Below are 16,004 nucleotides of genomic sequence, written 5' to 3' on the forward strand. Positions count from 1 at the left end.
CTTTTCGTGACAACGGTGCGATAGAGCGAGTGCAATACCGCCCCCGCTGCCCCGATTCTCCGGCCAACCTCCCGCTCCATTGTCCCCTCACTCGTGAACAAGACCCCCAGGTACTTGAACTCCTTCACTTGGGGCAACTTGTCTTTCAATTTGTGTCTGTGAAATTTAAAATTAAATGTGCTGGGATTTGTACAAATAGAGACATATTTGTGAACACAAATGTTCCCGTTTGTATAAATGTATCACAATTTATGTGTGCAACCAAAGGGAGATGTTCCAAATCAAACATAATTTACTCTTGTGAAGCAATGAATTTACATTTGTGGAACAAGAGATAACCTCACATTCATTGAAATCTATTTGTGTCAATTCCCTACAATGGATAAGTTCTAAATGTATTTATAAATGTGTGTATATCCACCCATTCATTTGAAAAACGTAACAAATGTGAATTTCAACCCTTAAAAATGCATTTCAACTGGTATCTGTAAAAATTTGTCATTAAATAAATGTGTTGGAATTTGTACAAATAGAGACAGATTTGTGAATACAAGTGTTTATTTTTGTACAAATACATCACAATTTATGTGTGCAACCAAAGGGAGATCTTCCAAATCAAACACAAATTGTTCTTGTGAAGCACTGAATGTGCATTTGTGGAACAGGAGATACACACACTTTCATTGACATCTATTTGTGTCGATTTCCTTTTATTCATTTGAATTTTGAGACTTCTTTTCCCCTTGCACGATCCACACATAACTTTGTGTGAGCAAAGTAGCTACCACTAGATGGTGACCTATTTTACAGAATTACCATCAGGAGGTGCATGGTTTATTCACAAGGTCAATGAGAAAATGCTCTACACTTCAAACAAACTGAGGCTGAATTCAGCATAAAGGATCAAATGTTTCAATGTCTCAATATCTCTCATATATAACCAAGGATTATATAATATTTTAAAAGGCGAAAAAAAGCCTTTTTCTGTGGCACCAGGGGTCAACATTAAAGTCTGCTATTTTAATCTTTACAAAGTTTATAGACTGATTTTGGGTTGCGCCAACAAGGAATCTGATAATTGTGTTGCTCTAAACTTTAAACCTTGTTTAAAAATAATCACTGTTACATTTGCGATTACGATGTCTCATCTTGTTGGCAGCGTGGAGACATGGGACAGACGGATCTCTCGAACAGAAGGAGAGAGTTAATTCGGCATTTAACGAGTGCGCTTACAAGTGACAGGTGTTCGTAATTGCTTCCCTCCTCTCTCTCATATTTGCTTCAGTCGGCAGTCCACACTCTTTATTTCTGACCACAACAGTAGCGCTGATGCAAGGGGAGGTGGTCTATCCGGGAGCCTATACTATTTTTTATCTTTTTTAATCCCCTTTTTACCCAATATGGAATACCCAATTCCCACTACTTAGTAGATTCTACATGTGGAGGCTCATCCTACGCTCCGTGATCCACACACAACTTACCACATGCCCCACTGAGAGCGAGAACCACTAATCGCGACCACGAGGAGGATACCCAGTGTGACTCTACCCTCCCTAGCAACCGGGCCAATTTGGTTGCTTAGTAGACCTGGCTGGAGTCACTCACAACACCCTGGATTCGAACTCACGACTCCAGGGGTGGTAGTCAGCGTCAATACTTGCTGAGCTACCCAGGCCCCACACAGTCCATTTTTCTTAAATTATGCTGCTAAATTCAAGGCCTGTGACATTGTACATGATGCTGAGTCATTTTCTTAACCTGCTTGATCGGCCCTGTGTACTAACAATCTACAGATAGGTTCAGAATTCATCAGGATGGACAAAATTAATCGAAGATGAAGTTTTTAATCACAGGTTAAAAGTTTAATCTCTGATTTGTTAAACCGTATTTAAAATGAAATGGTGTAACACAACTCAAATAAAAAAAAATTTTGGATCAGCAAATCCTGGATTGTTCTAAACTCTGTTTAATTTGTGTTGGTGCAACCCCCCTGAAACTTCTGTCAACATAATTGTCAAAGCATGAGTACAGTTCTTAATGTTGTAGTATCCAAACACCTGGCACTGTTGCATCCTTTCTTGGGTTTAACTTTGAGAAGCAGTTATTTCTTGGTCTCAAAATTTCAGTAGTCGGTACCAATACCAGTGAAATTTCACGGTACTCGATACCATTTTTGGTACCAAAGCAAAAACAGGTTACTAAACAACACTCTTTTATTAACAAAGTCTACAAAACATTAGCAGCAGAACTAAGAACAGAAATATGCCATTGAGCAACACTTTAATTTAAATATATAATTTTTTAATTATAACAAAACTGAACAATGTATGCTTAAAGTATTTTTGAACACTTATATTAGATTTGCTTCGACTTTTAATTTAAGTTTTTACCAAGTACTAAAAAAAAGCCTAAATAAACAAGCATACAGTAGTATTAATAAAAAACAATTTACAAACTAATGTGCAAAGTGACCTATGGTCATGAAGGCTGGGTCATGACCGAAAGAACTAGGTCGCGAGTACAAGCGGCCGAAATGGGCTTCCTCAGAAGGGTGGCGGGCTTCTCCCTTAGAGATAGGGTGAGGAGCTCAGTCATCCGTGCTCGGAGTAGAGCCGCTGCTCCTTTGCGTCGAAAGGTGTCAGTTGAGGTGGTTTGGGCATCTGGTATGGATGCCCCCTGGCCGCCTCCCTAGGGAGGTGTTTCAGGCACGTCCAGCTGGGAGGAGGCCTCGGGGAAGACCCAGGATTAGGTGGAGCGATTACATCTCCAAACTGGCCTGGGAGCGCCTCGGGGTCCCCCAGTCAGAGCTGGTTAATGTGGCTCGGGATAGGGAAGTTTGGGGCCCCCTGCTGGAGCAGCTGCCCCCGCGACCCGACTTCGGATAAGCGGTTGAAGATGGATGGATGGATGGATGTGCAAAGTGCTCTCTTATTAATAAAGCTGCATATTGCCAATTTTCTTCATGATAAGAAATGCATAGTGACATATATATATAGATATTATGATTAAGTCGCGAGCAACCGCATTCTAATCTAGCTGCATTTAGCGTGCACGCTCGAGGGAGGAGCGACCGAGGCAGAGTCTCTCTACAGGTACAGTTTCAATCTCTCCCCTGAGATCGGGACATTCGCGCAACTCATAGAAGAGGCACCAACCACACAGAGAAATGCCAGTTTCTGAGTTTATAGTAATTAACATGACCTGCTTCTGTATTTTAACTTTAATAAAGCAATTTTACTGCATTTAAGATGTTACGCCGGGATGTTTCCTTTAAAGAGCTCCGCCTCCGCTTATTCCACAAAGGTACATGCTTTTGAATGTACTTTTTTTAATCATTCCCTAATATTTTGGGATCTACATAAAATAAACTGTGAAAGTTTCGAGTGCATCTGGACTGATCTGTGTAATTCTTCCTCCATTAGGCGTGAATTGCTGCTCTCACACGATATCGTTACAGTTTAATGTGATTTCATGTTACGTTAAATGAGATCAAACGGCTATTCGACAACGAACATTTTTCTCATCAATTTTGTATTTTCGACGATGTCGATAATGTCGACTAAACGTTTCAGCCCTAATGCAAATTATAATATGCTTTTAAACTCACCTGCTATATTTGCTTGAATAAATCCGGGTGTCTGTCTTTATTCAGTTTGATGTGTTCCCTCCTATCGTCAGAAAATTGCGAAAGCAGCGTTTACAAATAGGTTTTTGCTGATCTGTGATGTTTCCATTTTCATCAGCCTCAAATTACCTGGCTTTTTCCACTTTTCATGATTCAGTTGTGGCTATGTTATATGAACCCATATATGTATGTACGGATGGACCACTTCTCCTCGCATCAGCGCTACTCTTGTGGTCAGAAATAAAGAGTGCAGGCTGCTGACTGAAGCAAGTATGAATGAGAAGGAACACTCCAAAAAAATGTGGGTTATTTATTTTACCCAATAGCTGGGTTTAACATATTGGGTCATTATGTTGGGTTATTTCTAATGTTTATTGGGTTGTTTCTATAATAACGCACCCAGTTGAGTTAAAACTCAAGGACATTTTAAATTTCAATGGTCAACCAGTGCTACTGCCAACAGAAGATACAAAGGTAAGTGTGGCAGGGCGTAGGGCGGGGCCGGGGTCGTGATCATACACACCCGGTCCCAAATGAAAACACGGAATGTAGGCTGTCTGACAAAGCGGGCGCATTTACTTGCGCGATTAATCAAAAGAGAAGTGCTGCTGGCTCATGATGTGCGAATGGCTTGCACGAGCAGAGCGAGTCTCATCACACTTTAATAGTGTTTAGCTTCCCATTCAGCTCATGAAAACACGCTGCATAATCATGAGGAAGGATTACATCAAGATGTAGATTGGAATGCAGGTGCGGAATTTATATAAATATAGTCTACACCTCTCTCGCCCTTGCTGCCGTGCCAATGATTCCCCCACAGTGTGCCGATGCTGCCATGTGTGCCATAGGTTGACGACCCCTGTATTACACAATAGCCAGCATCTACATCACATTGGGTGATAGACTAATCAGAAGCCACTTTTCAGATAGTTCTGCGCCCCTGAATTCATGACGGTGATGACTTTTTTCACATTGTGACATTTTGAATACCAAAAAGCAGCAACATTTTGATGGTGTTCTTTTACCATTGCAGGAATGTGACTGGCTCGTTTTGTGATCACCTCGTTAATGAAGCCCATTGCTTGAAATTGAAATTACAAGTTGTTAATTCACTTTATATGTACTATATTTTTTAAATAGCATGTGATGGATTCATATGTGAGGGAAACACTTCAGAAGTGGAACCTTGAAACATTCATTTAAAAAAAAAAAAGCTTTACTGCCATGCCCGAGTCAGCTCCATGCCATGTCACAACCACGCCTCAGCCTGCTCCATGCCATGTCACAGCCAAGCCAGAGTCAGCACCAGGCCATGTCACAGCCAAGCTCCAGACTGCTCCATGTCATGTCACAGCCGAACCACAGTCTGCTCCATTCCATGTCTCAGCCAAACCTTTGACTGCTCCATGCCTTGTCACAGCCAAGCTTCAGTCTGCTTCACGCCATGTTTCAGTCGAACCACATGCTGCTCCAGGCCATGTCACAAGCAAACCTCAGCTCACCGGTCCAGGCCCACCTCCATCCCTACGACTCCACCTTGGCTCCGCCCCTTGAACCTCTCAATAGCAATAATAATGATGTCAACAATAATAATAGTACCAATAATACTAGGATGGGTAAAGCAATGTATGGCCCCCCCCAAATAATAAAACCCAATAAATTTGTTATTTTATAACGCAATTTATTGGGTAAAATTTGCTACCCATTGCATTGGGTTAAAATAACCCAACAATGGGTCGGTACTATATCAACCCAACATTGGGCTATGTGTTGGGTCATTTTTAACCCTACTGATTTTAGTGAGTAAGCTATATTTACAATATTTATCAAATTGACGGATAAGTATATATGCATTTGTTAATAATTTTGAGTCTAATTTCATCCCATACAAATGCAGTATTTACTGCAAGTATATGTGTTAGTGAGCGTGTGTGGGTATGTTTTCTCATCTTTCTTGGAGATTTGTTTAAGAGACTAATAGTGAGTGTCAAATGGGGAGGACGGTGTGTATGAGTGTGTACACAATCTGATACAATATGTCTGAAAGGCCAGCCTACATAATCAGAGCCTTCAAATGCTGTTATTCACACCATCATTCACACTTAGGAAAGCGTCTGCTTTTGGTGACATAACCACACACATACAGATGACAAGCGATTTCTAATGTTTTCAAGCAGCAAAGAATACATATATTTTGGAATATGCTTTCAGTTGAATTGCTCTGCGTGCATGTGGCAGCACATCTTTCTCTCTCGGTTGTGTCTGTGACAGTGTGCTCATGTGTAACTGAGGTTCCTTTTGCATTTAGTGTCTGACTCACCAGGAAGACCTGAGGCCAAATTAATTCCAATTTTCCACACAAGCACCTTTTATAGGGGCAGAAACACACACACAAACACATACACACACACCATAGTAATTGGTAGAGCAACTTTAGTATCTCAGCTGGAAAGAAGGCAGAATGAGCCAGCAATGTCTGCCAGAACTAATTAAAACTATGTTCAAGCTCTTACTGCTGTCATCTTCAGACAGTGCAGGTTTGAATGTAGAACAGAAATATGTTTTTTAGCTTTAATAATATAAATAAAAAAAATAAAAAAAACATTCCTCCAGGGTTACAGAAGATGTCGTATCTCCCTGGATCCCACCTTAAGTAAACACATTGAATTGTGCACACTGCCCTTAGTAAACACATGTCTCTTCTGATGTTACACAGCTTAAACAATTCCTTTAGATTTTTTAAAGGATGCAGTAAGCCAAAAATAAAAATATGTCATCATTTCCTCACCCTCACGTTGTTCCAAACCCATTTGCCTTTTTATTTCCATGGAACACAAAAGGAGACGCTTAGCAGAATGTTCACACTCTTTTTTCCACAAAATGAAAGTGATATTTCTGCATTTTCATACTTGGTTTGTCATGATCAGTTGAGAGACATGCAACAACCAATCGAGTTTAGCATCAATGACGTCAAACCTGTCGCAACGTCTTTGAACACAAATAAGATTTGAGAGCTGCAGGGAAGAAAATATAATCTAGTTTACAACATATATTTTAAGTTCATAGAAATTTAATAATTATGTCCAATTGTGTTTCATACATTTTTGAAAAACATTTATAGCATTTTCAAAAAAATAAATAAATGTGATGACTTTTTTATATCATGTAACCATCAAGTAAAAGTTATTCAAATACTTTCCTGAATACACAACAGTGTACACAACTTAATCATTAATTAAAAAAAAAATTCAAACATATTATTCAAGGTGTATATATATATATATATATATATATATATATATATATATATATATATATATATATATACAAATATTATGTATTTTTGAGTCAAGATTATCAAGCCGTTTTCTCTGGGTTACTCCATATGACCTGAACAAAATGTGCCTTTAAAAAAAAAAAGACAAAATATTTCAAAGAAAGTTCAAACAAAGTAATGAGGGTCTTAAGGGGTCCTCTCTGTTTTTATTTTAACTACATTTTTGCACCCTTGAAGGGCACTTCGGGAAGGGAACATCACTCAAAGTGCCATTCCATACAAAAGTAAGAAAGTAAATTTTTTCACGAAGGCCCCTTTCACAACTCTTTTAGTGAAGGCTACATTTAGTGTAATGCCATGCTCCCTTCAGAGTGCCCACATCAAGAGCTCTCTCTTTCATAGTGACTAGGGCATAGGGATGATCACTTTGCCCAAAATTATTTTTTCAATTAGTTTGTCAAATATTACTGTAATTATATATATTTAAAAAAAAATACAAACAAAGGTGTTTCACTTTAAGAAATAAAAAAAATTGTACACTGCTCATGCTAACAGGATTTCAAGAATTTCAAGTGGTTTTTTTTTTTTTTTACTGTCTCTGGACGGTAACACCACATTATTCTTTTTTTACTTTAAGCCCCAGAAAAAAATCTCAAATTGACTTTGAACAGTGTGAATTGCTTTTTTAATGTATTTGTGAATAACTTTATAAATCAGGACAAAAAACTAGCATCACCTTTGAATTGGGGTCAAAATGATATTGTATGTCTTCAGAAGACTTGGAATATAGTGCATGAGTCATATGGACTACTTTTATGGTCCTTTTTCATTTTTGGAGCTTGAGATCATCTGTCCCCATTCCTTTTTATTATATAGAAAAGAGCAGTGTGAACATTCTTCCTAGCATCTCCTTTTGTGTTCGCATGAGGAAAATCATACAGATTTGAAACAACATAATGGTGAGTAAATGATGACAATATGTTCCTCTTTGTTGGGATCTATACCAGGTGCATATAATATAGACCATATAATACTCTAATCCACTGCATACTGCGTGTCTGTACTAATTAAAAGACACAATGATGATAGCACTCAAAAACACTACTAATTCATTGGTACATTATACTCTAATGAACATAAAGACACCATACAAGACTAAATGATGACAAGCATGTTGCAAGAGCCATGGGAAATGCAGTTCAATGGCTAAACCTTGAGGGAGCAAGTCAGCAAGCTGCCAGACCAGACTTTCAGCACTCAGTAATTACTCCTTTAATGATGGATACACATTCGCCAACAACACATGCTTAATGTAGATTAGACTCATGAATATTTTATGCCTTTCAGAGAGGCTGCATTAACATACTATAAAATGTAGACAAGTCCCAAATAGGTCTTGGGTAGTAAGCATAGTAGTGGTTGACCGATATGGGGTTTTCAGTGGCTGATAACGATCTCTATAGAGCAAGGGGGCTAATGGTCAATATAATTGTCAATATATACAATATGGCTCAATCGTGTGTGTTGGTACATTGAAAATCTAGGAGTCAACATCTGTTTTAAACATGGAAATACAGAATTTTTTAATATTTCAGATTTCTTGGTCATTAATCAAATAAGCACAATTGTGACATTGACCATGTTTGCTCTTTTATACAAAAGGTCAGATTTCTTTTTTGGAACATTCTCAAATCATGCAGGATAACATGGATCATCAGGTTTTGCAAAAACATGAGCGTCACGATTCCCTTGTTGTCTGCCCTGTGTCACTAGTCTTTGTCAAAAAACTCCAATTCCCATGATTCCCGGCCCTCATCACTCTGTCATTGTTCGCACCTGAATGTCGTTTGTGATCATCCTGTGTCTGTGTATTTAAACCCTGTTTGTTTCTCCATTCCTTTGTCGATCGTTGACTGTTTCTACTGTTTTGATGTTTCAGATGTTCTGATGTTCGCTCTGTTGCCTGTGTGGCCGTTTCATCCTGTCGTGTTCATCCTGTTCCGTGTACCTTCGATGTTTCCGTGTTTTAGTTTCAGTTTTCCCCTCGTGGATGTTTCATTTGTTCCTGTTTGTCTTGTTTTCACCTTTGATTAATAATACCCGTACTTAGATCCCCACTCCTCATCTGCCTTCGTCTGCTGCTCATAACAGAATGATCGACCACTATGGATCTAGCGGTTCTTCAAGCAAACCGTCGTTTGCTGAATTTGCGGCAAGAAAGCCGTCCGGTGGAGGACCATGTTCGTGACTTTCTTGAGCTAGCGAGTGCCACGGACTTCCCAGACTCCTCCCTGGTGGTTTTCTTCCGGGACAACCTGACCAGTTCGCTCAAGGAGCGGTTGCCACCGGCGACGCGCGGCTGGACGCTCCGCGATTTCGTGGAGGAGACTCTGCTGGCATGCGGCTCGACGTTCACTGTGGGCATTGTTGAGGAGGACCCTGCCTCTCCTCCCACAGTGGTGACCCTCCAGCCGTCAATGGCTCATCCTTTCACGCCTGCCCCACCTGCCAGCAAGCCAACCCCCACGCCTGCCTTGGTCAACGAGCCAGCGCTGCCAACTTCGTCCACCCGGAGGAGGCGAAGAAAGGCTTCCGCTCCCCAGCTCACGCCTGCCACGGTCTGCGAGCCTGAGCCCACGCCTGCCACGGTCTGCGAGCCTGAGCCCACGCCTGCCACGGTCTACGAGCCTGAGCCCACGCCAGCCACGGTCAGCGAGCCTGAGCCCACGCCAGCCACGGTCCTCATCACTCTGTCATTGTTCGCACCTGATTGTCGTTTGTGATCATCCTGTGTCTGTGTATTTAAACCCTGTTTGTTTCTCCATTCCTTTGTCGATTGTTGAATGTTTCTACTGTTTTGATGTTTCTGATGTTCGCTCTGTTGCCTGTGTGGCCGTTTCATCCTGTCGTGTTCATCCTGTTCCGTGTACCTTCGATGTTTCCATGTTTTAGTTTCAGTTTTCCCCCCGTGGATGTTTAATTTGTTCCTGTTTGTCTTGTTTTCACCTTTGATTATTAAAACCCACACTTAGAATTATGAGTGCATAATATCATGAAAACCAAATATTCCAAATACTAAGAAATTCTGAATTTTATGTGAATTTTAACATTTCACCCAAATTGTTATACACGCAAAAATATTTGGCAGTGGGCATTTGCAATAAGTGTATACAGCAACAAAACATAATGGTGCAAGTAGTGTCAGATGCTATTTGCACCCCTATCTTATTACTGACATATAGTATAGCAGCATCAGTGCAGCATGTTTATTGTGTTTATTTAGATACCCACAGACACCCTACATCAACCCCTACCCTTAAACCTAACCATAACCTTCTATTACAAAAATTAACCATGCTTTTACAACACAAACCATTGTATCACCATGGTATTTTGTAGTAAAATCATAGTAACCACAAAATTAAAACTTTTTACTATATTAACACCATATTACTGTTGTAACACCCTACACCACTACAGATACACTAGAGGCACAATTTGTCTTAAATGTCTGTGTTTCCACTAAACTATTGGAGCTCAAATAGGCAGTGTTTATTCAGTCAGTGTTTATTCATTTAAATTATGTGTTGTGTCTAGTAAACCAATAATACAACGTCCTCGCATGTAGGCACAGAGCTTCACGAAATTATTACAATGTATGTAAAATAGAAAAATTTTCATAAGTGTACAAATACTTCTGAACTCCACTTTATATATAAAAATTAGAGAGTACAGGTAGATGTGCACTTCACTAACAATTCTGAAAACAGAAATGGTTAATTAACCTTTGACAATGATAGTCTTTTTGTAAAAGACATCGCTTGTATGTCATTGGCCTATCACTTGTATCTGCTTCGCATACTTATATGAGGGACCGATAAAAGGAGAAGGGGAATATTTTCAGAACAATGAACTACCACACTAATGAATTAATGAAACCAAATGTAATGTAATAGGGTAGTCCTTCTCTCCAACTATGCTCTTTTGAATCTTTAATACATCCCTCTTCTTTAAACACAAATAGACACAAATCAATGCATCATGTTAGTTATGAAAAAGTAAGACAACAGTAGCAGGCTGATCAGTACAATAAATCATCTGGTACAAGTGCTTATACTGAGGTAGAGTCTGAACACAACAAGTTTTAAGCCCTTTTTCTGCCCTTTTGTGCGCTCCACTCTTCCGAATTTTGTCTCTAACCTCATGTTTGTATTGAAGCAAAGAAGAGTCAATCAAAAGGGATTACATGTGGGAGCACAGAAAGTATTTTTCTCCAAGAGTTGATGGTGTGAGTGTACAGCATCCCTTTACTACATTAAAATGCTAGTGAGATTTCTTTCTGTCACTCTAAATGTAAATTTTTTTCAGACACACGCAAATGTAAATTGGACCTGGCAGATCACATTCGGACAGCTATGACGCACTGCACTTTTTCATAATACAAACATTTTATTGTTATACGTGTAATTCTGCTTAATATTTTGGTTTCAAATTGTTAATAATTTGTGTATAATGTGTAGCTGATATGAAATTTCCAACAGTGACAGCTCGTATTATTACACAATAAATTCAACATGAAAGAAAATTTCATTTGTACTTTTTAAAATTAATTTGTCACCATATATTTTTTTAGAGGCTTAAATGTGATTCAAATTGTTGTTAACTTTCAAATGCGTATGTGTATAAATATAGTTGCACCCCTCCCTCGACCCGGTTTAACGCTCAAGAAATCTGTTTACCTTAACTATATAATGCGATGGGTGAATGACATTAGAAGATGCTCAGATATGTTGTACGAGATACTGTATATTTAATGACTTTGTGTCGTCTCTTATAGTTTAATGAGCACAGAGGCATATCAGTACATCCACAGCGTAAAGGTAGGATATTTAGTATTTATTAATAAAATACTGTAAAATCTCCCCTCTCTGCTTAGAGTTGTTTTTACATCCCCTGAACACTTTAAAATACGGATGATAGCTTTTGACAACTCTATAACCTGTAAATCCACTTTGCTAGCAAATTACACTTAGACGTCAACACCACAGATATCTATCTATACAGAACCGCTTGAACTGGCGCATAAGGTGAATACTTTTCAAACCACTTTCTCTTTATTCAGGACCAGTACACAGTTAAACCACAAAAAGTTCTAAAATGTGATTAGGTTACAAAATTGTTGTTTGGTTTTGGTTGTAAGAAAATTGACAAGTTATTATGACCTTGTTTACTACTAACAAAAAGTACCATTGTAATGCCATGTCTTTACAGACATGCACCAATACCATGTATTCGTTTAAATACTTCAAATGTACAAATGTCAATACCATATCACATGTATATTGTAATTGATGGTTCAATGGTAGAATTCTCGCCTGCCATGTGGGAGACCTGGTTCAATGTCAATACCATATCACATGTATAATGTAATTTATGGTTCAGTGGTAGAATTCTCGCCTGCCATGTGGGAGACCCGGGTCCGATTCCCGGCCAATGCATGAAAATGTTACATTATAGGCCAGTGGTGGCTCAGCAGTTAACGCTCTGGGTTACTGACCGAAAGGTCAGGGGTTCAAGCCCAGCAGATACCACTGTTGACCCTATCTGCTCCAGGGGTGCTGTTTCATGGCTGACCCTGCGCTCTGACCCCAGCTTTGTTGGGATATGCGAAAACAGCATTTCGTTGGCAGTGCACAATGACAATAAAGTTGAAACTTAATCTTATCTTAATTATTCAGTAACGTGATCAAAGCACCGTGGTATTACAATCTGATGCCATCATTTTACCATGGTTCCATCACTGTATTTTTCTCTAAAGATACTTTTTGTATGATCTGAATCATTCCTGCTCACACAGGAAGAACCAGAGCAGTCTGACATTATTTTGAATCTCGACAATACTTTACATTTTGAAGGATTTAAGTCTTCCTCTTATCTGTTTTCACCTATTTAAGTTAACCAATTAAATGTTTCTACCTTTCTTAGTGAGGAGAGGCATAATAAACCTCACATAAACCTAAATATGAGTTTCAGGAGGGAAAACATCTGAAAGGTCATTCACAAGAAAGAAAAATCACAGGTAAGATCTCTTTAGTATCTTAATTGTTTCTCCTAGACAACAAATTTGGGACTAAATGGAAAGCAAATGAAGACCTCTAATAAGTCCCTGTTTCTTACATTTTTCTCATGAGAAAAAGACAATATCACGTGTGTCTCCTCTTAAGTTTCAGAAGATATTTCAACCATGTAAAAACTGTGCTCCAAGATACCAAAGTCTGAAACAGTCAGAGATTTCAATATGACCTTTCTCGAACAAATTCCTCAAATTTCAAGTAAACACTGCACCTCTGCCGTAGACCAAAATTACCCCTTTGCCCAGTCGCATCATTGACGTCATGTTTAGAGTTGCTGCTAAGTGGCTTTTTGTCTGTATGCCACCTCTGTGATAAGACTTAATTAGGGCTCAAATCTGGGTGTGTATCCCATGTGAGTGGGCATACAGGTCAGTCTGTTCACTAGTAGGGAATGTGGGTTCCATGGCACGCCATTAAGGGTTGTGGTTTTCAGTGTAAAATTACCATTGTAACGCAGCATAAGTACTAAATGATCTGAGTGAACATATCTTCACATAGATGTGATCCACTATATCTATGTGAAATTGGAATTTCAACAAGTAAGAAATCAATTCTTGATATCAACAATTGATTTTGAATGGCAGCCTATGGTGACATTTCACTAGTGAAAATACAATTACAGATATCAAGAATTATAATTTTTACTAGTTGAAATACAATTCTTGACATCTAGAATGAGCATTTAACTAGTAAAAATGTAATTGTTGATATCAAGAATTAGCATTGTTACTAGGGGAAATGTAATTTCTGATATCAAAAACTGCCATTGTTACTAGTAGATATCGAATTCCTGATATCAATAATTATCATTTTAACTAGTGAAAATTGAATTGTTGATATCAAGAATTCATATCCTGGAAATGAATAAAAGTTAAAACGGCTTGCCATACTATATCATTTGTCACATCATAATATGTCTAGACAGCTTTCCGCTTGATGTCATTCTAAAGGATAACTCCACAGCGTGTGCATGAAATGTGCATAAAGCATTTGAACGAGCATCTTACAGACAATCTCACAGAAACCTTTACCATACATCTACAATATGTTCTAACAAGAGAAGGAATATATTTGCTTATTTTTTTGTGTCAGATATCCTATAATTGATATATTGGGGAAACCAGGACAAGTTCAAGTAACAAGGCTATATCTTAGTAACACAAATTCCAATTATTCACATGCATATTTTCTCCAGCCATTGATCACCTAGTTAAATACTGTCATAAATTAGGAACTTTTGTGAAATGTATCCTCCAAACTAAAATTCTAATACGATCATATTTTTGTAATAGCTCTTGTGTAAACAAGTACACATTAAAAAGAACACAATAACACCCTGAGACACATTAAATAAGGGCCGATCAAATAATGAAGCTACATTTTAACTGAAAAAAAATAAATAAATACAAATACAAATTGAAATGAAGAACTGAAAACTGAAATTAATGTTATTAAGACAAGGGTATTTTTCCATAAATGTCAAATTGGGAGGGTGTCACAATAATATTGAGGCCAAGTTTTCAAGTTTTTTCATGTGTTATATATGTTGTAACTACATTTTTGATGGCCAAAACAGTGATTTTATATTTTGAAAATTTTCGTGTTACTTATTCCATTATCGCTGTTTCATGAATAGTTTTTTTTCTAGCATAATTTTCAAACTTTTTAAATTGTACTGAAAACCCATTAAACAATGGCTTGGTTTTACTTTACATAGTATTTCATATTTCCAAAAAGGATTTCTCAATTCAGTGTCAATAAACAGCAGGATGATGTTGAGACAATTAATCCCATTAAGTGTGACAACATGACCAACTCTCTTTTTTTCCTGGGCAATAATGGTGGAAATGTTCAGCAGCTTTTTTGTCAACCAGACATTTTTTTAAAGTATGTGTCTATACAGAAATTTACTTTCAATAACAAACCTATCCAGAGAAATATTCAAAAAGTGGGAAAGCTAGCCCTGGTCTCCACTGTAATATTGACACAGTGATATCTGTGTGCAATAAAAACCACACCAGTAATTAGAGTGACGCTGTATAACTTAGAACAAATATTGCCAATAGAAATATGAAAACGACTTAGGGCAACCTCAGGAAATAATTATAAAAAACTCTGCTGCACTGCACCTATTCAAACACCTGGTGAGACGACATTACATGTAATGCCACAAAATAGTAGGAAATAACAGGCTTCATTATAAAAATAAATCTTCTAATACTGCCTTTTTTGTGTTTTATACTGTTTAAAGATTATGTTACCAATGTAGTACAGACTGACTGGAAAGGAGCATTGAAGTTCCTGCTTCTTCAAATGACATATCTCACCTTATGCCTTCAGCAACCGTGATGCGGGACAGCATACACAAAGCATTTGGAAAAAAAAACACATCAGGATATAAAACTGATAGCTTACCTGCCGCAACGTTCGTTCATTGATATCCTGTAAACTGCAGTGCGCTGTTACATGACCAAGGGCAGCTCTATAGCGGTTTGCTCCTAGCAGCCTGTGTTCTGATCTGACACTAGTCAAGCGCGAGGCAACCCCCATCCCCCCACCACCACCACCGCGCTCGCCCCTGGAGATGTTCTTGGCGTGGGCGGAGTTTGCACTCCCACGGATTCCCTGTGACCGTGACACACACACACGTTGGTGCGGCTATCCGTATTAGGACTCGCCATAGACATAATTATTTTTATACTTAACGAACTATATATAGATTCTATTCCTTAACCATAAATCTAACCCTCTATAGGTAGGTAGGTAGGTAGGTAGGTAGGTAGGTAGGTAGGTAGGTAGGTAGGTAGATAGATAGATAGATAGATAGATAGATAGATAGATAGATAGATAGATAGATAGATAGATAGATAGATAGATAGATAGATAGATAGATAGATAGATAGATAGATAGAAAGAATGAATGAATAATGGTGACAGCAAGTGTTTCTCCCAAAACACTAAACTACCA

The 16,004-nt window shown here is 38.3% G+C and overlaps 1 protein-coding gene across 2 annotated transcripts in view; it reads right to left on the reverse strand.

The window, feature by feature from the left end:
* Window positions 1-15,553, reverse strand: part of LOC127655117 (synaptotagmin-like protein 5) — a 62,145-nt gene extending 46,592 nt beyond the window's left edge. For both annotated transcript variants that reach the window (XM_052142749.1, XM_052142748.1), the window contains exon 1: window positions 15,452-15,553. The gene's annotated coding sequence lies outside the window, so the exon portion shown is untranslated. The remainder of the gene's footprint in view (window positions 1-15,451) is intronic.
* Window positions 15,554-16,004: the final 451 nt, after the last annotated feature.

Source organism: Xyrauchen texanus, chromosome 14 (assembly GCF_025860055.1).
Source record: "Xyrauchen texanus isolate HMW12.3.18 chromosome 14, RBS_HiC_50CHRs, whole genome shotgun sequence".
Taxonomy (NCBI): domain Eukaryota; kingdom Metazoa; phylum Chordata; class Actinopteri; order Cypriniformes; family Catostomidae; genus Xyrauchen; species Xyrauchen texanus.